Below are 26,211 nucleotides of genomic sequence, written 5' to 3'. Positions count from 1 at the left end.
GCGCGAAAGGTTGTGCTGCCAATGGATGAGAGGGAAGAAGAGGAAGACGAGTCGGGGGGGGGGGGGGGGGCAGAACGAGATCAAGCTGGCTGGATTCCAGATCCTGGGTGTCGCATGACTGTGGTGTCGGGTTCCCGACCCGACCACGTGAAATCAGGTAAGGCCAGGACGCTCCAGCTGCCCACGGTGTACTCGGAGGTACGCGGCCTTCCAGAGATCCGGCCGTGAATGTTCAAGTCCTGTTCCAGGTGTCCGGGCTTCGACTGCAATCCCGAACCACCCGTGGACGGTGGAACCTTCCGCGCGGTGATCATCTCCTTGAAACCAGCCAGCATCGGCAAGCGGCCACAGTTTTTGCTAAGGCAAGGGCTACCTCGTCTTCCGCCAAGCGTCGCCGTGCTGGTCAGCGTGTGACTCCAGCTGCTAAGGCATCACCATCGCCCGCCACCTCAACCCACCAAGCCACCGCCACCATCAACGCCACCGGTGAATGTTGATTTTCATAAGCATTATAGCTGGACAACTTACAGGACATGTTTTAGTTTGTCAGCTTAGACTCGGTGTATGTACATTGCAACTTAATCTCTTTTCCTTCTTTTAATCATGCTAAATGTTCCTACTTTTCTTAATTTGAACGGCTTCGTTATTTCTCAGCTCTGAGGCTTTCTCCTCGAGCAACAATTTATTCAACCGTAAACCTGCATCACATACCTATATTCTCATGCAAGCACTGTACAGGCACTGTGTATTTTTTCGACAGAGCTATAACAGATGAAATTCAAGGAAACACGGGTTTTTATTCTTTGTTTTCTTGAAAATAACAAGCCAATTCTGGATGATCATCCAGGATTTAGGGAAAGGAGACACGAATAAACAACCGTGCAAAAAGCCACCAAAAACAAAACATAATAAGACAGATCAGATGAAATCGACAGCACGCTAGTTTAAAGCGCAGTGCTACAACATGAGCCCCACAATGCTTACAAAACAATGCACGACAAACGAAGAATGCGTGGTCACCGATAACAACTATTCAACATCCCCGAAGGACCATCCATTAGATTCACTGATTACGCAAGGGTTGGGCTGATGGCTTTTTGCATAATTTAGAAAAGAAATAATTATACATGAGAACGGCAAATCATGCGAGAGGCACGAAAACTGAGCCGCGGACACTATACTGTCAGTGAGTCCATGAAAAGAAGCAACTTTTAAAACTTTCCACACTTGCGCACACATGCGCACTCAAACACGCCCACACAAAGACAGGATGAGCGTTCAACATCAAGAAGAGCGTCCGATATAATCCGGTGTGAAACAGCCGCAACATGATAAAAAACAGCTCCCTGACGCGAACAAAGTTCAATACTGGGCACGTTTTTCTATATATTTCTAGATCGATAGCTCTACCTTTGCAAAAACATTCAAAAGCAATTTTTGACTAAAATAATAAGATTTCGGTACTCTTGTAGACGGCATCAGCGATTCCCCTCCCGATAATTTTCTGATTTTATCAAATATTTCTGATTATTACAGTAGCATTTTAGTGCGTGCTCATCGTCATACATCTAGCAAAGTGGGCCTTTACAGTATGCATGGTTGCGGCCTATGTTTAAGGAAAACCTAGCTTCATTTCCTTTGTAAAATAATTTTCGAGATAAGTTAGCATAGTTTTCTTTTGTTTTAATTTGCACTGCCCGCTCTGTTTTGGTACTTGTCATGTGAACATTTTTCAAAGTAATTATTATATGAGCATGTATTTGTTCAAGACGAACAGCTTAAAGCACAAAATAAGAACCAGAACGTAAAAAAAAGCAACGAAAGGCACAAGCTATATGCCACCTAAGCCAACCACATTTTCACAGAAATAAGGCAAGGCTGACCAGTTTACTCGACTGAAAGATCCGTGCGCACGTTCGGAGGCCAAAGAAGGTGATGCACGCGCATGCGGGACGACGAACGTCCCATGCTTGAAGAAATGTTCTTTTCTTCTGTTCACAAGCGAGTGTTGTTGCATTTCCCAGGTCAAACTTACGTCTGAACAATGTTCGCCCTCCTGTCTTCTGCCAAAAAGTAACAAAATCTGCAGCCACAGCCACGGCAGCACGACTGAAAAGAGAGAAAAAAAACAGTAGCAAGGATAGCAACCTTTCCCATTATCAACACAAAAAATACGGTTAGTTTTTCGATAGGGTGCTTTTTCCTTTCTCGCTTTCTTCAACTGCAGTGTCTCCTCCCTCTTAGAATGTTGAGCCGGGCCAGCATATGATTTAACGTTACTAGCCCCCCCCCCCCCCCACCCCTTCACAGAAATATCGAGCCCTGCACAACTCGTTCTGCCAAGCAATTCCTCTTCTTTTTTTTTGCATTCCTCGTCTCTAGTATCCCCACGTTGTTTCGCTCCTCTCTTTCTTTTCCTGAAAGCACCACGTCCCGCAAAGAGCCTGGTTTACTTGTAAATTAATATCTCAGATACCGTTTATCCAACCAGAATAACTTTTTTCACAAGTATGAGAGTGTGTATGCGTTCTAAAAGTCAGTACCATTTACAACGTCCTACCTCAATTTTCTACATTCATAAAAAATTAACGCTGATTTTGGTTATTCAAGATTTATTAATTCAGCTAACATATTCTATCAAAGTATTTTTGCGCAGCGGTAGACCTCAACCTGGCATTTTTTGATATTGAAAGTGGACAAATGTTTCCGTTTATGCGTACCGACAAGACCAAAGATATCTTTTAACCAGTTAGGTTTACCTATAACAATTAATAACATTTCAGAGACTCAACTAAAGCTATGATATGTACTATTGTTGCATATCTAATCAGTGATCTAAGTATTACAGCGACTTGATTCAATTTCATGATGAAACAAGCGCTAAATATACACACACTCATAGAGGACATAGACACACGCTTGTCTATGTCCTCTCCTAGTGTGTGTAAATTTAGCGCTTGTTTCACCATGAACCTTTACCAGCACGCCCAACTTGCAGTCATCCCAATTTATTCAATTTACTAAAAGTATTATGGCGTTAATGCTGTGCAAAACAGGACGAGTACCAAAAATTGAATAACCACAAGCGCGTGTGGTGTTCACTTTTTCTGTGCTAAACTTATGCCAAAATGAATTAGTACCAACTCGCTTACCTCTCCGTGTTGCTTTGCCGAAGTTAGATTAAGAAAAAAAAACACGTATTCCAAACAACGCATTATTGAGATTCCGCTGATTTTTCACTGATGTCTTGTGAAATTAGCCAAATATAGATCACAAGTTTTCATTTATGAACCAAACATTATCCAATCTTAGCAGTACCTGACAACAATAGCACAGGTAAGGAGAGCTCACTCACTATTTTTTTTTTCGCCGCAGCAGCAACCGCCGGGTCCCCCAGCACTTGCGAGTTCACACTGTGTGGTTCAATACCAGGAACCATCACATGATTACTGTTCCCACAACATTCTTTTTTCGTGAATAACCTTCATTGCTGCTTGTCGCTTGTGATATCCCGAAGGTGTTCAGAACATTTTCCTTTTCTCCAACGCGGCCGAACGCTTCGCGCAAGCCTCACTGCACCGGCTCGAACTGTGCCGTGTTGGTTTGTGGGTAACGGCCTCCCGGCGGCGAGGCTGCCTACGTCACTCCTTGAATAGCCAATGAATGCCAGCGAGCGATGCCATGGAGCGATCGGCGGGCATCTACCGAAGAAAAAGCGATGGGCTGGAGCATTTCTGGAGGAACCACGGTAGCATAATCAGGGGATTGGCAACGTTTTCCTCCGGTTTCTTTCGTCTGGCGATCACCCGAGGAAAACTGTGGAAAACGAATGTATTTGCTCCGGAATTATCCGGTTTGAGTGAGGTCACCGGAGCAGTGCGGGTGCATCATTCCCTAATTCCTTCCAGCTAGGTATATTTTAGTTTGCATTGTGGGCTGCGCGCAACATTGTCCAACATTGACCAATCAAGTGGCCAAGTTTTTTCTGCACACTCATTTGCGTCTTTGCACAAAGACACTTCACAAGGAGCGAGCATCTTCCCGTGAAAAGAGGAAGTACCTGCAGCTCAGGCGCGTCACCTGGGCTTGCAGCCCAAGTGAAACATTGTTCTGTGATGCGCTTGTGAACTATAAAACGTTTTTTTTCTTTTGGATTAAAAAAGCGCGTCAACAACAAAAATGCATTGTTGTAAGAAGATAGTGAGTCACTTCTCGGAAATGCGTACCTTGTATAACTAGTGTTAAGGCTGGGTGGGCTAGGAATGAAGACCGAGGCATGGTAAAACGAGAAGAACGTGCTTTATTCGAACATTCTGAAAACGTGGCATCCGCGCCGAAGGCGGGAGTGAGATTGACGATTTCCGGGTCTCGCTTTTGCACCATGCTCCCGACCGGCTGCAGAAATTAGGTGCATTTCTACCCTTCAAAACACTACCATCACTAGTTGAGCTGCAAAAATGGCGGCACAGGTGGCGCTAGTAATTAGTTAGGCCGCTATGCTACCGTGCGTGCGGGCGCTCACATCCGTCCCCTCCTTGTTGGACCAAGTCCCATTTGTCTGGAAAAGGGGCACTGCTGGGTGGCTTCACTGCGAGAGGAAATAGTCCCTCAAGCTCTCGGGCGGGCACCTTTGGCGATGGGGTCGCGATGAGGTGGTGGTGGCTGATCAGGTTTGTGGTGGTAGTAAGGTGCTGGCGGCTGGCCAGTGGGGGGCGGAGAAGCCGGCGTGTGAGTGGGCGGCCGATAGTCCGTTGATGGCCGCGGCGGAGGTGGAGATGGGATGCTGTAGTTGTGAAGCATCGCTGCCGGTGGCTGGTAACCGCACCCTTAGGCTGCCTCGGGGGGTAGCAGAGTGTCATTCACGTGGGTTGGCAGCTCGTGGTGCACTGGGGGTGGCTGCCCGACGTTCATGTTTATGGTCTTGCTGGTTCAGCTGTCGATGTGGGGATGAGCATACCTGCCAGGGGGTGCGGCGGTGCGGATGACGTCGCTGGCACCACCGCTGAAACGGGTGGCGCCACCACCAGGTCTGGTGATGCCTGCTTAAGGTGGGGTGCTGGCAGGTAGATGGGCGGCGCCACCGCAGGAGACATTCGTGGGGAGAGGACAGCGAGTGCTTGCCGGAATGGACGGCAGCACGGGCGAGTCCGGCGAATAGTCCTGCTGCGTGTTGGGGGAGGGCGTCGAGACATCCACCTAGAGGACATCCACCTAGAGGCGGATGTCTTCGAGCACCTCGACTTTGTACAGACCTAAATCACCTTCGCCACGAGCGAACACTTCAGCATGCTTCGACAGAATGCTCTTAATTTACCGTTGTTGATGTGCTAGTACTCTGCAAACATGTTTTAGCCTTCCAGGGAGTTTGTTTTCGAGTGATCGTTTCCAGCGTGCATCTCAAAGATAATAGTTGAAATGCCCTTAAAAATGAGGTTTTCACAACTACCCTTGTCTGCAGTGTTTACGTAGGGTCTCTGGTGAGTTTCCTTTTTCTTGTTTGGACACCAGCACTGCGAGGTACCTTTTGGTGTTTCTCTAAAGTTTGTGCGGAGTTTAGTTTCCCTCATTTGAACACCATGCTGAAGCGAGAGCCGTCCACTTCTAATCTTTCTAGTAGTCAGCCTGCTTTATTAAACTCATTCATTGACATTGCTCATGTTTGATTAAGAATTCAGTAATGAAGCTTCGATAATTGTTTTTGCCAAAAAAAAGCTCCGTTCTTTAGATACATGGCCGATTTTTGGCAGAAGGTTTAACAAGGTTCGTTTACGAAGTAAATGGTGTTAAAATAAGGAATTTAGGAGGTAACGTTGGTGTTTTTATTTAACTCAATTCGGGCGCTTGATTGGAGCGCAGCGTATACGTTTTCCTGCTTCTGTTGTGAGCCTTAATATAACCTTTTATACGCGCCCCACCACGGTGGTCTAGTGAATAACGTACTCGGCTGCTGACCGGCCAGTCACAGGATTGAATCCTGGCTGCGGCGACTGCATTTCCGATGTAGGCCGAAACGTTGTAGGCCTGTGTGCTTAGATTTGGGTGCACGTTGAAGAACCCGAGGTGGTCGAAACTTCCGGAGCCCTTCACTACGGCTGCTCTCAAAATCATGTGGTGGTTTTGGGACGTTAAACTCCACATACCTACCAACCGTTTTATGCGTGGCGAAAAAAAAGCATTTCAGGCACGAAATAATGTATCGGATACTTTATCGCACTTTTATTTTATTTTTATTTAGTTTCTTTGTTTATATTTCTATTTTATTTATTTATTTTTATACTTTTATTGTTAATCTCAGACACGTATTAGAAGAAAATTCACGCGTTCACAAATAAACATTCCATTTGCCTACAAGTACACACGACACAGGAGTCGAACTCGGGACCACACGAACTTTTATCCAACACGATACCAATTACACCACAGCGCAACCATTTCCTTGCCCGGTTTAGCACGGGGCTTTGTATATACAAAGCGGCTACAACACGTCGGAGACACGTCAAGCTTTTGTTCTCGTAGCAGCGGTATGTGTCAGCGCTTGTACAATGGCCACTACATAAACTTAAAAGTGTTATGCAGGCCACGGTAACCACCTTCGGCTTCGAACTATTCGGTTCGTTGTGTCGCGCCGCTAGAAAAAGGGTAAATGTGTGCCCACTTGAGCGCTTCTCCATACAATGACAGTGCTTCACTCGCCTAAAATTCGTTAATACCTGCGTGACAAATCGTATCTCTATGGCCGGACATGTGTGCATTCCGTGGGCGTATGCTGTGGAGCTGTTTTCGGTATTTCTGCCTCCACCTGCAAGCGTCCCTTGGCAGCTGTTCGAGACCGCCTGTGTTTCCTTTGTTGATAGATGTTTGAGCCTGCTGCCGCACAGAATCCTGAGAAATGAGGACAAATCACTGAGCATTATATCTTTATCATTTCAAGAATCTGCCGCGACTGACTTTAAGTGGCCAGCGTGAGCGTGCCATCCTCCACCGTTCTCATCTGCTACTGGCGCATTCACCACCGCCGCCGTTTTCCATAGCATATAAAAATAAAAATAAAACTTACACACGTAGATGCCCTTAGGCGTGCACAAGATTCCTATAGAGCTGGAGAGGGGAGGGGTGAAGGTTTGTCGCAGCACTTACCCTCGCTATAAAGTAAATATACAGAGTGAACTTCGCACCCCCTCCCCTTAGGAGATACAAGGATACTAACGCACCTACACTAAATGCCTTTACTGGTTACTGCTTTTTTACTGCGTTTACTGCTTTAAATGCCTTCACTGCTTGCCCTGCGAGCCAAACGCAGGGCAAGCAGCACCTCCCTTCTGAGCAGCAGAATCATAGTCTGTACCCAAAATCACCACTTATTCGAAACTTGTATTTTAGCGTGCCACACAGTGGTTCTCTAACCCAAACTCAATATTTAGTTGATTTAGCCCTTATTGACTCACCACAATCTGACCAATCAATCTTTTTTGTTAAATACTTCAGGAAAGGGTTAAAGAAACTTTCTAAGGCATGCCACAACATCAAGCACAACCACCACAAATTAGCAATGGGCTGTTCTCCCACTAAATAATGAAGTGAATTCACAAGACTTCGCCCTTATGAACGACCATGTGTACTCGGCACTCCTGTTGCGCAGAAGATGCACCACGAATTAAATACAAGTGCAGAGTTACAGTCTTCCTCTACTAGAAAGCTGTTCTTTAGTAAAAATTGTTTTCAATTGCTGGTATACCGTACGCACAGAGGAAGACACGTTGGCTTCTTTGTCATTCAGAATTTCGTAGACGTAACACAAAAATCTCGAGGAGTGTGACAAATAGACACAAGACTAGAAATTCTTACTCAATGTAGCAACGTGTCATCACCTGCATAGTGTGTTAAACTTTATTTATACAACACGCCACTTCAATTATGCTACGATTGATGAAGCACCCACTAACGTATGCATGAACAGAGGCACAACTTTTTGCTTGTTTTACTGTTAACTATTTATTTTCCGCAACAATTCTGAAGAGTAAAACTTCTGCTCAACATTCTTGGTAATAAAAGCACAAGCACTAACATTTAGCCAGCAGTATTTCAGCAATTCCTATTGCATACCCTAAATGAATAAAGATAAATTGTTTAAATTATTTTATAGGAACCATAACAGCATCGATTGTCATGCCAGTGTAACCATGTCTATATATACATATTTGCATACAGTACCTATACTTAATACAAATACGGGGAACATACGCAGCATGGTGCAAGCACCTTAGATTATTCACGGCAGTATAGTGCGATGAAACTATAGAAAAAAAAACTCGTCATAACACACACTAACATGCGCACTTCACAATTCCCAATCCAAAATATATTGTCGCAGTGCAACGCGAACAAAAGATGACAGCAGCTTACGGCAGCGAAAAGAGCGTATTCAGGATCAGCTGTACAGCAAGATGCCTGCTTTGTTGTCGTTCCGAAAAACCACCTGACCCACTAGCTGGAATCTACAAAACATTCCTATCATCGTTATTTTTCATAAACACGTGTCACTTGCCCCTCTTTATAAGAGCATCGCCCCAATGCTGATGCAGACGCACAGTATCTTTTTAACGTGCAGTCAGTCACTCACGTACGGCTTCATACGCACTACATGAGCAAGTTCATGCTGGTGCTGGCGACGCCTCGGGCATTGGGGACTGTCGGAGACAACCTCGTAGGTGACGTCACTTAGCTGGCGCGATACTCGGTATGGCCCGAAATATCGCCTTAGCAGCTTCTCAGACAGTCCACGTTTTCGTACGGGTGTCCAAACCCACACTCTGTCACCGATTTTGTACGTTACAGTTCTATGGCGAGCATTGTAGCGGCCTGCATCGTAGTCTTGTCGCTGGTGGATCCGTAAGCAGGCGAGCTGTCTGGCTTCTTCCGCGCGTTCAGTGAACACGTCAGCGCCTGTGTCGGTAGCGTCCCATTCATGTGGCAACATCGCATCCAGCCTAGTCCGTACCTCCCGTCCGTAAACCAAGCTGAATGGAGTCATGCGAGTCGTCTCTTGTCTAGCCGTATTGTATGCGAACGTGATATAGGGTAAAATCTCGTCCCAATTCTTATGTTGGACGTCCACGTACATCGACAGCATGTCTTCAATCGTCTTGTTGAGGCGCTCCGTTAGTCCATTTGTTTGCGGGTGGTACGCAGTAGTCTTACGGTGAGTCGTTCCACTAAGCATCAGGACGTGGTCTAAAATAGCTGCCGTAAATGCTGTTCCGCGGTTCGTGATCACGATAGTCGGAGCACCGTGGCGTAGCACAATATTTTCTATGAAAAATCTCGCCACTTCCACTGCGGTGCTCTTTTGAATAGCTTTTGTTTCGGCATACCTGGTTAGGTAGTCTGTTGCGACTATAACCCAGCGATTCTCTGCAGTAGAAGTAGGAAGGGGTCCCAAAATATCTATTCCTATCTGTTCAAACGGTGTACGTGGAACCTGTACTGGTTGCAGCTGACCGGCGGGTCTCTTTGGAGGTGACTTGCGGCGCTGGCAATCGATGCAAGTGTGAACGTGGTGCTTGACGGCTGTTGTGAGTCATGGCCAGTAGTATCCCTGCTGTACTCTTGTCAATGTGCGAGTGTAGCCTGAATGGCCAGACGTCGGCTCATTGTGACATGCTTGGAGCACTTCAGTTTGAAGAGGTGCAGGAATAACGAGCAAATAGGGAGCTCCGATGGAAGAAAAGTTTCTCTTGTAGAGGACGCCATTGCGTAAGCAAAACGACGATAATATCCTTGCAAAGACTCTAGGCGCCCTCGAAGAACGTCCGTCCACGTAATAATTCAAATCAAGTAATTCAGGGTCACTTCGTTGTTGTTGGGCAATCGTGGACGCGTCGAGAACAACAAGGAAGGCCATATCGTCGTCGTCAGAAAGAGAAGCTGACTGTACTGGTGATCGAGACAGGCAGTCGGCGTCCGTATGGCGCTTCCCAGACTTGTGTATGACCGTCATATCAAACTCTTGTAACTTCAGACTCCAGCGTGCTAATCAGCCGGTTGGATCTCTTAAATTAGTCAACCAACAGAGGGAATGATGGTCACTTATAACTTTGAAAGGGCGGCCATACAAGTACGGGCGAAATTTCATAACTGCCCAGACCACGGCGAGGCATTCTTTCTCAGTTGTTGAATAATTGGCCTCAGCGCGTGTTAGCGTCCTGCTTGCGTAGGCGATCACTCGTTCCGTGTCTTCTTGCCACTGCACAAGCACAGCTCCGGGGCCTACATTGCTTGCGTCAGTGTGAAGCATTGTTGGCGCTTGTTCGTCGAAGTGAGCAAGCACTGGGGGTGTTTGAAGACGTTGGCGGAGGTTATTAAATGCTGCTTGCTGTTCGTGATTCCACTCAAAGGTGGTGTCGTCTCTAGTGAGGCAAGTTAACGGCGAAGCAATCCGTGCAAAGTCGGCGATGAACCAGCGATAGTAGGCGCATAGGCCCAGAAAGCGCCTGACAGCTTTCTTATCGGACGGTACTGGGAACTGTGCCACAGCCGCAAGTTTTTCGGGATCAGGCCGAATGCCGGTACAGCTGACGACATGACAAAGAAACAGCAGTTCTTCAAAACAAAAGTGGCATTTCTCTGGTTCCATTGTGAGGCCTGCGGAGCGTATGTCTCGTAAAACAACTTTTAGCCTCTTGAGATGCTCTTCAAAAGTTGGGGAAAACACTATGACGTCGTCTAGATAAACTAAACAGGTCTTCCATTTTAACCCTGAAAGTAGTGTCCATGAGCCTTTGAAAAGTAGCGGGCGCTGAGCACAGACCGAAGGGTAGAACTTTAAATTCATATAAACCATCCGGCGTCACAAAAGCGGTTTTTTCCCGATCTCTTGGGTCTACCTCGATCTGCCAATATCCACTTCTGAGGTCCATTGAAGAAAAGTAGCGAGCGTTCCGAAGCCTATCGAGGGAGTCATCAATACGTGGAAGCGGATACACATCTTTCTTAGTCACTTGATTCAGCTTCCTGTAATCCACGCGAAAACGCAGGGTACCGTCCTTTTTCTTAACTAATACTACAGGCGATGCCCACGGGCTCTGTGATGGCTGAATCACATCATCTTCAAGCATTTTAGTGACTTGTTGCTGTATCACTTCCCGTTCCTTTGGAGCCACACAATAAGGATTCTGGTGTATAGGCCTTGCTGCGTCGTGGGTAATTATTCGATGCTTTGTCAGCGGCGTTCGACCGACCCGTGATGTCGATGAAAAGCAGTCCTGGAATTCAGCTAGCAGCTCAAGAAGTCTAGTTCGTTCGTCCCTTGACAACGTAGTACCAACGTCAAGATTAGGTAGTGATTCTTCTTGAGGTGCTTCGTCTAGGGCGGATAAACTGCCTTGGATTTCTGCAGTAGAGTCAAAGTAAGCGACGGCTGTACCCTTCGGGAGATGTCGGCGCTCAGTGCTGAAGTTAGTGAGCAGCAAGTTTGTGCGTCCAGCAGTGACAGTGACAAGACCTCGAGCAATGAAATAGCGTGGCTAAATATCAGTGAGCTCATTTGGTCAGCAATGCCGTCGCCGTCAAACGGCTCATTCCCTGCCACCGAAACAAGCGTACACAATCGTGGCGGGACGACCACATCGTCATCCATCAGACGCAAAGGCCCTGAACAAGACGTATGTCTCAGCTCTGAACAATCGGCTAAAGTAGGGCTGTTGTTGCGAAATGTAATGGCACTGTCAGGGATGTTGATCACGGCGCCATGTTCTCTCAAGAAATCCATTCCGATAATCAGGTCTTTACAGCATGAAGCGAGAACGACGAACGTCACCACGAAAGTAGAGCCACCGATGTCGAGCCTTGCTGTAAACATTCCGACAGGCATCAGTAATTGGCCGCCTCCCGTCCTTAAGTGAGGTCCCGTCCACGCTGTCTTTACTTTCTTGAGGCGTACGGCAAGGACATCACTGATAATAGAGAAGTCAGCCCCGGTGTCGACTAAAGCTTTGACTTGCTGTCCATCCACAAGAACGGTAAGGCCCGGGATCACGGTTTCGTCGTTATTACGTCTTGTCGGCTTTACAGCGTCCTGAGGTGGGAGTAATGGGGGCTTTTTTTCTTCGTCGTGACAGCCTGCAACCTTACCCCCTGAGGTCGCCGCCTTCAGTTTCCCCGGTGTGGGCTGGGTGACCTCGCTCCTCTGGTGTCGGCAAAAGTGCGGCGCTGCAACGAATGTGACTGGGCAGGAGAAGGAGAGCGTGGTCGATGTCGGAAGACCGGCTCGTAATCAGTTGTAGCCTCGTCATCATTGGTACGGCGGCCGTCGAATGGGTGTCGAGGTACCAGAGGTCCTTGAGAACCGACATCTCCATGGCGGGATACGTACTCGTTGGCATGTCGAATGTCAAACCGTGGCCTGAGAGGGCGAGACGGATCGGCGCGGTGCCAGCAATAGCGGGCTATGTGGCCTACACCTCCGCAGTTGAAACAGAGTGGACGCCTGTTGGCAGTGCGCCAGGTGTTTGTTCGGCGAAGCTGTGGTTGCCGTGATGACTCCTCACGCGACGAAGGCCATGGCAATCCAGAAGACGACTGGTCGTATGGGGGCTGGATGGATGGGCGCCACGATGTCTCCTCTTGTGGTGGTGACCAAGGAACAGTTGCAGATTTATTTATTTGTTTATTTTTATTTATTACATACTGCAGACCACACTTCGGTCCAAGCAGGAGGGCATGGCGTAATACAAAGAGAAATACAATACACGCAAAACAAAAACAAAACAGTGCACAGTTACTCAGTATCGCAAGTACTAGATTCGATTGTCTGGTTCCAGTCTGAAATAGTGCGTGGAAAAAATGAAAATTTGAACGTGTCCGTTCTCGCGAAGTACGGAGTTAGTGCATTTGGTTGGTGATGTCTTGTCGGTCTTGTGTTTAATGGAGAAAGAAAAGGGGTTGGATCAAGGGAAAGTTTGCGATTATATAAAAGAGACAGAAAATCAAGGCGGGACTTCTTTCTACGATCCTGAAGGGAAGGAATATTATTAGCTAGCATTAGGTCTGTGGGGGAGTCCGTTCGCAAAAACCTAGAATAAACAAACCGAATGGCCTTCCGCTGAATCCTTTCAAGTTTTTTAACGTTTTGTTTAGTATGGGGGTCCCACACGATACTCGCATACTCCAGCTTCGGCCTAACGAAAGTGAAATAACTAAGAAGCTTTACGTTTAGAGGGGAATTTCTGAGCTTATATCTTAGGAAGCATAATTTCCGAAAAGCAGACGAGCAAATATTATCTATGTGCATGTTCCATGATAAGTTGTTTGTTAGCGTAACGCCGAGGTACTTATAACTGTCAACCTGTGTGAGAGAAGACGATCCTAATTTATACACGTGTTCACTAGGGTTTTTCTTTCTCGTTACACAGAGATATACACTTTTTTCCAAATTTAATTCCATTCCCCATTCTACACACCATTCCCGCACGTTTTCAATGTTTTTCTCGAGTTCGTTCTGATCATTAGTACATGTGACTTCCCGAAACAAAACACAGTCGTCAGCGAACAATCGAATTTGAACAGTAGGGTCAACAACAGTTACTAAATCGTTAATATACAACAAAAAAAAAACAATGGTCCCAAAACACTACCTTGTGGAACCCCAGAGGTGACAGGAAGACCCCGAGATTCTTCTTCGTTAATTTTTACAAGCTGTTGGCGGTTGGATAGGTAGGCTGCAATCCAGGAAACAAAAATATCCGGAATGTGAATGTTTTTAAGTTTTGCTATTAGTTTGTCGTGTGGTACCTTGTCGAAAGCTTTTTTGAAATCTAAAAATATAGCATCAATTTGGCCGTGGAGACTCCAGGGTCCTCTGGTCTCAAGGCCTCCCCTCACCAGGCGAGGCCTAAAATCCGAACCACCAGCTCGCATGTGCGGGCAACCAGTGCCTCTGGGGAGGCATTGGATACAACGGTACCCTTGGTACCAAAAGAGCGGCGCGCCTCCTTGGAGCGCGTTAAGAAAAATAAAAAACCAATAACGGGGCCGGACGACCATCCTGCCACCTGAATTAACGAGCTCACTCCAACACAGGATACTCTCTGTACACACAGCAGTATCTCTCTTGTTTAAATATGCAGACAGAAATATTACAGTGCAACATCCAAGGCCTTCTTCGAAACCTCGATGACTTACAAGAACTCCTCCATGAACACAATCCAAGAGTGCTGTGTGTACAGGAGACACACTTAAAACGAACTAACACAAACTTTTTACGTAACTACATAATCTTCCGAAAGGATAGAGATAATGCCATGCTACCATCCGGTGGTGTAGCGGTTATAGTAAGTCAAGGTATAGCATGCACACAATTACCCCTTCAAACTTCCCTCGAGGCGGTGGCTGTCCGAGCAGTTATTCTAAACAAACTTGTCACTGTTTGCATTTTGTACATACCACCGCACCACCGTCTCGAAAAACTTCAATTCTAGTCTTTAATCGACGAACTACCTGAACCTTATCTGGTCCTTGGGGACCTGAACGCACATAATGGTCTGTGGGGTGACTCTCGCTGTGATGCCCGAGGTCGTCTCATTGAACAATTCCTCATTTCATCGGGTGCTTGTCTGTTGAATAGGAAAGAGGCAACATACTATAACCTTGCCAACAAAACTTACTCTTCCATAGACCTCAGTATCGCATCTCCTTCACTTGTACCATTACTTCAGTGGAAAGTCATAAATAATCCATACGGAAGTGACCATTTCCCTTTAGTTTTGAGTACACCAATAATAAATGAATGTCCTCCACATGTTCCCAAATGGCTGGTAAACAAAGCTAACTGGGAACGATTTCAAAAGCTTACTCACCTAAATTGGACTGACATATGCGGGTTAGGCATAGATGAAGTTGTGCAGTACCTCACGGCTTTTCTTACTGACGCAGCAACCAAGTGCATTCCACAAACATCTGGACTGCCCGGCAAACGACACGTTCTGTGGTGGAACACTGAGTGCCAGAATGCGCGAAAAGAACAGAACAGGGCATGGAGGTTGCTGCGGAACTCGCCGACAGCGGAAAACCTTGAGAGCTTTAGGAAAATAAAATCTCGAGGCAGGAGAACGCGTCGGCAGGCCAGAAAAGAAAGCTGGCACAAGTTTTTATCAGGGATAAATTCATATACACAAGAGGCTAAAGTCTGGAACATAGTTCGTAGGGTAGCAGGAAGACAAGTACACTCACTCCCACTCGTAAACACACAGGGTGATAGGCTGGAAGATCAAGCGAACTTCCTCGGTGCACACTACGAGCAGGTGTCTAGCTCGTCACACTACACTGAAGCTTTCCAAAGAAACAAAGCAAAGACAGAAAAGCAGAAACTAGAATCCAAGTGCACAAATTACGAGGAATACAATCAACCTTTCAACTTAGCTGAGCTACAAACATTACTAAACTCTTGCAATAATTCCGCTCCAGGCAACGACCGTGTCACATATGAAATGTTGAAAAACTTGCCGCTCGAAACGCGAAAAACTTTACTCTCTCCATACAATGCTATCTGGCTTTCAGGCACCATCCCTGCTTCCTGGAAAGAGGCTATTGTTATCCCTATTTTGAAACAGGGCAAGGACCCTTCCTCAGTTTCAAGTTATAGGCCCATTGCACTAACCAGCTGCGTTTGTAAACTTTTTGAAAAAATGATAAACCGCCGACTTTTACATTTCCTTGAAACACAGAATTTGCTCGACCAATTTCAGTGTGGGTTTCGGGAGGGTAGATCCACCACCGACCATCTGGTGCGTATCGAGGCACAGATCCGAGACACTTTTGTCCACAAACAATACTTCCTCTCAGTGTTTCTCGATATCGAGAAGGCTTACGACACAACATGGCGTTTTGGGATATTAAGAGACTTGTCTTACCTGGGTGTTCGCGGTAGAATGCTTTCCATAATCGAGAGTTACTTGTCCAATCGGAAATTCCGCGTCCGTGTGGGCAGTACTCTCTCCCAAATATTTGTGCAAGAAACGGGAGTACCGCAAGGTGGTGTACTTAGTTGTACACTTTTTATTATTAAAATTAATTCCTTGCACCTGTCCATCCCCCGCAACATGTTCTATTCCACATATGTCGATGACGTCCAGCTTGGCTTTAAGTCATGCAACCTAGCAATGTGTGAGCGACAGGTTCAGTTAGGTTTAAACAAGGTCTCCAAATGGGCAGAGGAAAACGGATTCCGGCTGAACCCAGGAAAAAGCACGTGTGTCTTGTTCTCCCGAAAGAGAGGCATGCACTCAGAACCCGACATTGAACTGAACGGCCAACGTCTGTCTGTGAATGCGGAGCATAAATTCCTAGGCCTAATCTTGGACAACAAGTTGACCTTCGTACCACACATAAAGTATTTAAAAACAAAATGTTTAAAAGCCATGAATGTTATAAAAGTGTTGTCACGTACTACGTGGGGTAGTGATAGGCAATGCCTCATGAACCTCTATAGAAGCCTTATTCGTACCCGCTTAGATTATGGGGCCGTTGTCTATAAGTCTGCCACTCAAAGTGCCTTGAAAATGCTGGACCCCGTGCACCATTTGGGCATCTGCCTTTCTACGGGTGCTTTTCGCACCAGCCCCGTAGAAAGCCTTTACGTTGAGACAAATGAGTGGTCGCTTCATCTGCAAAGAACCTACATGCCCTTTGTATATTTCTTTAAGGTGAAAGCAGACAAGAGGCACCCCTCATACTTTACTATTAATGGCTTGGCGAGCTCCATTCTTTTTCAAAACAGGCCTTCAATGAGGCAGCCCTTCTCAGTTCGCCTGAAGGGTCTAGCTGAGGATACCGGAGTGTCACTCGAACACATTTTAATGGCTCCTGTAGCATACCCGCTACCGTGGCAGTGGCAGACTATAGACTGCGATGTGTCTTTCCTGGAGGTTACAAAACATGCACCTATTGCCCATATCCGAACATACTTTCTGGAACTTCAACACAAATGCACACGTCCTGAGTTCTTCACAGATGCCTCCAAGACTAACTCCTCTGTGTCCTACGCTGCTGTCGGCCCATCCTTTTCGGATGCTGGCCCTCTACATCCACGCACAAATATCTTCACAGCGGAAGCTTACGCGATACTGGTGGCAGCTAAACACATCAAACAATTACAAATACAAAAAGCAGTAATTTATACAGGCTCCCTCAGTGTGGTAACGGCTCTGCACAGTCCTAAAAACAAAAAAACCCAGTCCTTGTCTCACTTTACTCCATTTTGTGCACACTCTACACACACAAACAACATGTTGTAGTGTGCTGGGTGCCAGGGCACCGTGAGATCCAAGGCAACGTGAGGGCGGATCAGCTCGCTGCATCCGTCCTTGAGAGCACCGCCATTGCATCTATATCAATCCCGGCCCTTGATCTTAAGCCGTCTCTCAAACGAAACCTCAGGGACTACTGGCAGAGCAAGTGGGAGACACACACACAAAACAAACTACACGTTATCAAGCCACACCTTGGCCATTGGCCACCAGTATCAAAATCACGTCTAACAGAGGTAACACTAACAAGACTCAGGATAGGACACACATACACGACACACACACATCTTTTATCCGGTGGTGATCCACCATTGTGTGATAAATGTGGTGAGACATAAACAGTTCTTCACGTTTTAATTCAATGTAAACATTTAGACACTCTAAGAAGACAACACCTCCCACTATCCTACCGACAACATATACCTTTACACCCTGCAATGTTCGTCGGTAGGGAACCGCTTTTTAGTCACAAATCATTATTAGCGTTTTTAAAGGAAATTCATAATTTTCACATCATATACCCGGGCATACCGTAGCACGACCTCTATAGAGAGGTTTTTGCTGCGGTGGCTACACAGGAAAGCACTTGCCTCACGGCCCTTGGACGCAAGGGTATGAACGAGTGAGGCACTTGTGCTAATGCCATACATATCCACCATTGTCTTATTATCACCAACTTTTGTCATCATTCACATCACACATATCTTTCACGGCATCGTCATCATTTTATTACTTGTATGTTCTTACCCGCCTTATCGCGAGGAATTTTATGGCCCTTATACAGCCGCTTATCACAATCATTGTCCATATTTTCAGTAAAATGAAATGGCGCTCTTTGGCCAACAAATGGCCCTTGCGCCAAAAAACACCGTATATCATCATCATGGCCGTTATTGTCAAGACACGCTGCGAACGAATGAATTATTGTCACCAATTGGGTTGCCGTGGAATAACCTTTTCTAAAACCATGTTGAAAATTTGTTAGTACGGCATTTTCGTCTAGAAATTCAAAAATCTGTTTGGAAATAATATGTTAAATGATCTTGCAGCATTGAGACGTTAAAGATATCGGACGGTAATTTTGAAAGCTGGACCGGTCACCTTTTTTAAAAACGGGAACAATCAGAGCCATCCTCACAATCAGATGGCGGGTGGTATGAAGGCGGAGCGGGTGGGGAGCTTCGAAGGGCGGCGGCGTACGTCATGGGACGTTGTTCGGGGGCAGGATCAGATGTCGAGAATGCTTGGCGGATTTTGTCACGGACGACTTGAGCGACGGATGCCATAGGTGTGTCCACTACCGGAGTCCGCAGCCTTTGCAATTCTTCACGAACAATCTCTCTAATCATGTCACGTAAGGAGCTATGACTGTCAAACGTCACAGCGGCGGCCTGAGTTTGGGGGCTGCTGCACAAGCGGTCATATTGTCGGCAGCGTTGGTGAAGGGCCCGCTCGATAGCCGACGCTTCTTTGATGGAGTTCTCTACAGTGCTTGGCGGGTTGCGCAGAAGTCTGGCGAACAGCTGCTCTTTCACGCCGCGCATGAGGTAGCGCAACTTCCTATCTTCAGTCATCTGTGGGTCAGCCCTCCGAAATAAACGTGTCATGTCTTCGGCGAACATGGCGACCGTTTCATTGGGTTTTTGAACCCTTAGCTCTAGTAGTTGGTGGGCACGGTCACGTCTGTCGACATTGGCAAAAGTTTCAACCATCTTCTGGTGAAAGTCGGTCCATGTGGACAGGTTGCCTTCTCTGTTCTCGTACCAAGTACGAGCGCTGTCATCGAGATAGAAGTAGGCCCGGCCGAGCTTTTCCTGAGCAGACCAGTGGTTGATCTTCGCAACACGGTCATAGTGGTCTAACCAGTCTTCTACATCTTCGTGTGCGCCACCACCAAAGCGTTTAGGCTCCAGCGATTGAAAAAAACGTTACCTGGGATGGAGCGGGAGCACTGGTGCCGAGAAGTACAGGCTGGGGGCTGGTGTTAGTCATTTCTAGATGTCTGGTAGAGGTTTTCTGCGAGGGGTTGCAGTCTGGAGGAATACCTCGTAGCCGACGACTGAATCGATAAACAGGGGTTGCAGTAGGCACGTCCGGGCTGGATAAACGGCTCCCACTAAGACTGTGAAGCATCGGGCAGCGTCACGGCCCAGCTCCTCCACCAGTGTCGCAGTGCAACGCGAACAAAAGATGACAGCAGCTTACGGCAGCGAAAAGAGCGTATTCAGGATCAGCTGTACAGCTTTTGTTTTGTTTTGTTTCCCTGGGAGGTTGGCTCATACCCACTCAGGGGGATTGGCCAAGAAAGTGTAGTGCAGTTTTTCTGTAATCATTTTAACTATGTTTAATGAATTGGTATTATAATAAGACTAATGTAAAAATAAAAACAACATAAAAAGAGCAAACGAAAAAAAAATCAAGTTGAGCAATTTTGAGATCTGAAGTGCTTTGTTTACCACTTAGCTGCGTTTACTTCACTCTGCCCTTGGGAGTAATAAATAATTTTTTTTGTTTTTGATTGAAGATCACAAAGGTATACGCTTGGTTGCCTGAATATAATCGCAAACGGCATTGAAAGCATCCCTGTGGCAATGTCCCAAAGCTGAGGCGCCAAAGCTTAGCGCCGTTTCCGCCGTCAATGTAAGGCCTATTTTCCGAAATGGCATAACTAGCAAACTTTTTCTAAGTATCTCGTAGCGGCGACAATACAAAAAATAATGATCTAGTGATTCCATTTCTCCACAGAATGCGCAGAGGGGTGATGTTGTCTGACCAGCTCTGTGTAGATATAGGCTTAGGGGGGGGACACGACATCGAAATTTAGTGATTAAGACTTCGATCTTTCTGGACTGACTCCAGTGGGGTTGCCATGGAAAGATGAGGTGGTTATAGTCTGTCCATGTAATTACTTTTTCTATCGTATCAGTGGAGATTGCCGATTTTCGATATCTTATAGCCGTGATATATTCTACATCTGGCAGTATGGACAAAACTGGCCCATCCAGTGCGGCTCGTGCTAAGGAATCGGCCAATTCATTTAATCTTAATCCACAGTGACCCGGAACCCATAGTAATCTCAGGAGTCTCAACTGCGGCGGTACTAATGTTTTGAATGTGCTTAGAATTCGAGAGTTCTCTGAAGCTGTCAGAGCTGCACAAACTGAAAGAGAATCCGTCATTATTACTGCATTGTTTTGATTTGATGGAAGTTTTCGAAGAGCTAAAATAATCGCCAAGAGCTCCGCTTCAAAAACTGGAGTAAAATCAGGCAGTCTCACTGAAAAGGACCAGTCAAGCAAATCAGAGGCAATGCCTACACCTGCCTTTTGATTATTTACGGAAGCATCTGTACAGCAAGATGCCTGCTTCGTTGTCGTCCCGAAAAACCACCTGACCCACTAGCTGGAATCTACAAAACATTCCTATCATCGTTATTTTTCATAAACACGTGTCAATATAAGCACAATCAAAAGAAATGGGATGTACAAGAAACTTGGTGTCAGTCTACACATGAAAGTTAGCAACATATTACAACAAGGCTAGCATTACTTTTATGAAATACTCAACCATCCAGGTAGGCATGTTGTTTTTATTGCATTAGCTTGACCTATGGCATAAGAACTTGTGTGACATGATCATAAGTTTAGGTTTTTGCATGAAAGTCCAAATGAGACCTGTTAAGTGCATTGTACATTCGCTTACCGGAATTCTAAAGGTGTTCAGTCATAGGGCCACTATAGGGGCTAGTTGGTTGTAGATGGTTCACACTCACGACGCGCTAGAATTGAACACTAAAAGACACGCTGAAGTGTCATGTATGCGTGCACGTTAAAGAACTGCCAAAAGTCGTGTGCCCAAATGATAGCGCGAAGTTTGATGAAGCAAGTAGATAGACACAGGGACAGCGATTACCCTGATGCCTTGATCACTGCCATGGCTGAGAGGTTCTTCAAAACCGTCGGAAAGACGTATAAAACGAATGTAGGATTAAAAGAGAAGCCAAAAAAGAGGTCTATTGTCATGCCCTACGTCAACGGCAATTCGCACGGACTCCAAAAATTGCGAGTAGGCATGGCATACCCACGACCTTCACGGCACCTCACAAATTAATTGCACTTTTTCACCAAGTAAACCGCCACAACCACAAGAACAACCACACATGTTCTGTTAAGCATGACAACAAGTTAGTACCACGTGAAAAAAATGTTGTATATGGTGCTTCTTTGCCATGCAGAAAATGGTACTTTGGGCGAACTGTATGGTAGGTGCCTTGATTGACGTTTACGCGACCATGATTACAACTGCAAGCACATATAGTCATCCCGGTAACTTATCTACCCATTGCATGAAGTGTCATTGTGAGCCAAATTTCAAAAACGCCATTATTTTAACAAGATCCAAAGACACATAGGAAGGAGAAATCATTGAAGCTTTCTTGATGCGCAGGCTCGGCGAAGACAGGTGTGCTAGTGCGCCATCTATTCATTTGTCAAGCAATGAACATGCGTTTTTACGTGAATATTTTAGATAGTTGACAAGGCCAGATTTGATGTCGCGCAGATGTTTGGTTTCTTGTGGTGGGCAGTGCGCAGGTTTACGCTCTTTTATCTTTCTTTTCCTTTCGCCATATATATGTTTGTCATGTTTTTGTCGAATAAACAGTTGTTTGCGCTTTTGTCCGTCCTACTTGTGCTTAAGTGTGTCTCTTAGTGTTCAATTCTAGTACGTCGTGAGTGTCAACCATGCTCAGTAATGCCAACAAAATAACAACACTGCATTTATATATGGCTTCCCATGTTTATTCCCACATATCTGGGAAATGGTGTAAATTTCTGGTATAACCTATGCTTGGGAACTTGTCGGCGTTGCTACGCAGCTGTAATACACCAATGCTTTACTTGTATATAATTAGTACAGAAACGTTTACAATATTTCTATGCTAACTAGTGTCATCTGCAACCTATGAAGTTCATCTTTAATTTCTTACTTCATGGCTTATGCGTAATTACCACATGAAAATTAATCTAGGTACCTGGGCTCCATAGAACTTGAAATTAAACAATAATAGGCCTAAAATTTTAAACTTCCTATTTATAGCAGATGGTGGTTAGCGTACGGTGTCCTAGAGCTTGGTATGCCTTGAAGTTGAAACTAATTTGACCGCAAATGTATACACAGTGTAAAGCAGTCAGCACTTGTCATAGTTTAAAAAAAAAGTGCGATAGCAAGCCAACATAAAAAAAATGGCAGCATATCCACGGAGTAAATGTTGGAGAGTGGGGTGAAGCATGCGTCCGTTCATTCTTTCTTGCTTCCGTCCGTCCATGTGTCCGTCTGTGTGACCGTTCGTCCATCTATTCAACGCTCCAAGTACCACCTTCTCGCATATTTTCATCATATATCCCTGATATGGAAGCACCGCCGTTAAGTGGACATTCCATGGGCTAAGCGAAAGGTGGCAGCGGCACACTTTCTTGAGGCTTGCGCTCCGTGTCTACTTCCCACCTTTAACCACCTCGACTTCTTGGTATGTACTAGTTCACTGTATTCATGGCACTGCGGCCCACCGCTCGCTAAACCTTTTTAAAACCAAGGAGGTTACCCCCGGCGAGTATAACGTAGCAACCCTTTCTTGTCAGATAGTGTTCAATGTACATGCCAATGGCTGCTAATGGGGAATGAGAAACAGGAGAATTCGGCTTTTAGTTAACGCGCACGCTACGAATTTTTTATTGTTCAAAAACGCACAGGAAAAATCTCCTACCGGCACCACCTTGGAGGTCAAAAAGTAAAACTGGTTTCACTCTATGACTACGACTACGGCTACGAGGGACAAACGGGTGCCGCTATAAGGAGCTTCGCCCCTAAAATAGAAATGAAAAGAACAAAAGGACAGGGCAAACAGTACTATAAGCTGAAGTATACCGCATGTATGGTTATTTTAAACACGTTTGTACTCATTCTGCGACTGTATGATACTTTTATCTTGTAATTGTTTGTACTATGTGTGTGTATCTATTTGTGGTTGGCACCTCACTTCCCTTTCTAATAGCGCAGTGTCCTATGCGTATCGTTCTCATTTCACAGTGATATGGCCATCATTTGCGCTCTTTCTTTAACTCTTATTACTCATCAACTCACCCAACTGTCCATCTTGAGAATAAATTTGCTGTATAAAGCCGGTTCCACCTACTGTCGTTTATAACAATGTGAAATTTTCAAATGGGCACGCTATTGAACAGCTTTCATGCTGTACCATGCGTAACACTCTGTGTGTATAACAAACCACAGTGAGAGTATTATCCCAAAGGTTGTAAGATGATTGAAATGTTCGAGTTGGCGTAGAGTGAGACACAGGGGAGTGTTTCTACCATACACTGTCTTTCACACAAACAGGTAGGTGAGCAACTCCTGCTACTTTCCCATTAATTTCTTCCTGAAAAGGATACAAAAAGTTCATTAGGTTTTTTGTATACTAAAAATATGAATGGCTTAGAATCGACTCATACTTGCCCAGGCAGCACACCGGCGTTGGACCGATCTTGGACCCGTATTGGCTAACGTCGGCCGCAATATTGGGCCGAGATCGGCATCTCGGCCAAGTGCAACTTCTTCCGATGTAGGAGCGATGTTCAAGCCGACCTGGGCCCGAAGTACCATCGCAGACTTTCTAACACATGAAACAAGTACCAAATCGAGATGCATTTACGTAGTTCCTTGTAAAGTTTTCACTTAATGTATAGAGGGTGAAGAATACATGATGGTGAAGAAATTCGAAACACCAAAAGTGAACTCTTGTCCTGTGCGCTACTACACCGACAGTTTTTGATCTCAGTGTAGTTAGCATTGTAGTGTAAACGCATGCAAATATGAGCGAGATTCATGTTGTCATTAAACCCATTCTCGATTAAGAAAAAATGCTTGAGGCCCTTGTTTTTAAATTTATGTGCACATTATTGGGCTTCAGGTGGTCAAAATATCTGTACCTCCTACTACAGCGTCACTCATGAACATATGATGGTTTTTGGATGTTAAACAGCAACACTCACACCTCTTTTCAATGAAATAGGTGGAGCACTAGCTTATTGAACAACCCCAGCAATACTGATTAGGTCTCTGATTGGGTGACTTGTTATTGCTTCATGGTAAAAATAAACAGCACACTTGTAACAATAACAAAAGAAGAGCCAGACACAATACCAGCAGTTCCTACCTTGCCAGCAATTGTGTCAATAGTCAGAATACTCTGTATTGATCACAAGCACAATGACAACAGAATGTAAAGGGGCGGACTCGCTCTCTAGATTCCGTGCCGACCGGTTGTGCCCCCGCGATCTCCGACGACAGCGCACCTCTGGCCGACTTGCTCCCCTATGCCATCTCCTGCCGCCCACAAGAGCTCTCGCTGAGTGGTGCCCTGTCCTCGGACTCCTGTGATCGTGTCTATCTTTCCTATCTTCTCCTTGCTTACGTCGTTTTCTGTCGTTCGCTGTCGCTGCGCCTGGCTCACTCCTTGCTCTCTCTATCTACATACCTTTTAATCCTCTTCTTTTAATCTCTCCTTACCCCCATTCCTCGTGAGCTACTGTTAAGGTGTCGCACTCTGATGCAGACAGTTACGGGGCTCACTTTTATGTTCTGTTCTCTTTAAGAATCACACAAGAAACAAAATTTAAAACAAAATAATCAAAACGAAGGATCAAGTTTACTAAATGACAAGGTGAACAGATTCAACTGACTGCTATCAATGCAATCAAATTAGCCATGCATAATAGACACATCTTGTAAATGCTCTAAATATTTACATGTAATCGTGGCAAGTTCCAGTACTGATATGCGACTAATGAAGTGACTATACCATAAAATGCACGTGCTTCCTCAAAAACACAGTGTCATTACCCACATGTCTGTGACGTCATATGGTCATGATTGTGTCTCTTCAACATAACTTATCTTTCAAACTAAATCAATACACTCCTGCGATGGTTCTGTACCTTGATATGCAATGTAATTTTGTTCTCTACGACGCAGTCCATGTGGACTGCGTCGTAAAGAACAAAATGATGCAAAACAATGCAAAATTCTTATCGTAAAGTCTTCTTAGTAGCTCATTTTCTGGGCACAAGAAGAAAATAAGTTTGCCCTCGATGCACACTACATCACATGGCAGCTGAATAACAGCCGTTGTTTGCTTTCGCTTAAGTGTATACTCCCTGAAGCACTGTATCATTTATGCTTTATCGTAGCAAAAGAAAATATGTCGCACAAACTTGCTCTTTTCAAAGTGCACTCGCTTGAATTGGCTGGCTGCGCAAAGCTTTTGAGATATTCATTGTAGTTTGAAAACACGCACCACCAATCGTGTGAGCGCACTCACTCTGTTTTTTTGCTTTCATTGCTCTTTTCACGCAACGCAAAGTGCAAGACGCCTCCTACTGCTACTCAAGTGACGATATGAATACGCGAACAGAGGAAACATAAGCATTACCTACCATTTGTGTTCCTGATAGTGCTGCGAACGCTGCGCGCCCACAAGCTGCTTCGTTGTACACAGCGGCATGGTCGCGTGCTCGCTTGAGTCCCATGGACATTGTCACACCATTGTACTTGCAATGCGGCGTGTTGCATTGTTGTCAAACCACACATTTCATGTCCAGCGACGAGAACACAGTAACGCTGCGGCACAAAACACAAGCACAACACTTTGGACACATAGCAACACAGCTCAAATACGTCGATCAGAAGGCGAAGGTTATCCCGTGACGGCTTCGCTTTGCTATCGCTCACGCACGTCGCTGGGGTAGTCTCCTAATCTCCGCTGGCATTTTGTAACTTGAACGGCTTCTTTTCGCGTGGTTTTTTTATTTCTCCACGTGCGCCGTCTTCCCTCTCGCGAGGTGCCATCGCTGTT

The 26,211-nt window shown here is 45.6% G+C and overlaps 1 protein-coding gene and 1 long non-coding RNA gene across 3 annotated transcripts in view; one reads left to right on the top strand and one right to left on the bottom strand.

Moving 5' to 3' along the window:
- Nucleotides 1-26,211, top strand: part of LOC119168086 (putative 4-coumarate--CoA ligase 2) — a 76,098-nt gene that overhangs the window by 33,460 nt on the left and 16,427 nt on the right. The gene's annotated exons all lie outside the window — the stretch shown is intronic.
- Nucleotides 778-26,052, bottom strand: LOC142765336 (uncharacterized). Of its 2 annotated transcripts, none has more exons than XR_012884193.1 (3): nucleotides 25,793-26,052; nucleotides 23,810-23,942; nucleotides 778-2,109 (listed from the first exon to the last, which is right to left on the bottom strand). It is a non-coding gene; the product is annotated as an uncharacterized LOC142765336 (long non-coding RNA). The 2 variants fall into 2 exon arrangements; XR_012884192.1 differs by lacking the exon at nucleotides 778-2,109 and adding an exon at nucleotides 22,887-23,732.

This window comes from Rhipicephalus microplus, chromosome 6 (assembly GCF_043290135.1).
Source record: "Rhipicephalus microplus isolate Deutch F79 chromosome 6, USDA_Rmic, whole genome shotgun sequence".
NCBI classification, from domain to species: Eukaryota; Metazoa; Arthropoda; class Arachnida; order Ixodida; family Ixodidae; genus Rhipicephalus; species Rhipicephalus microplus.
Note: the sequence above shows the minus strand (reverse complement) of the source record. Positions and strands in the feature narration are given on the sequence as shown.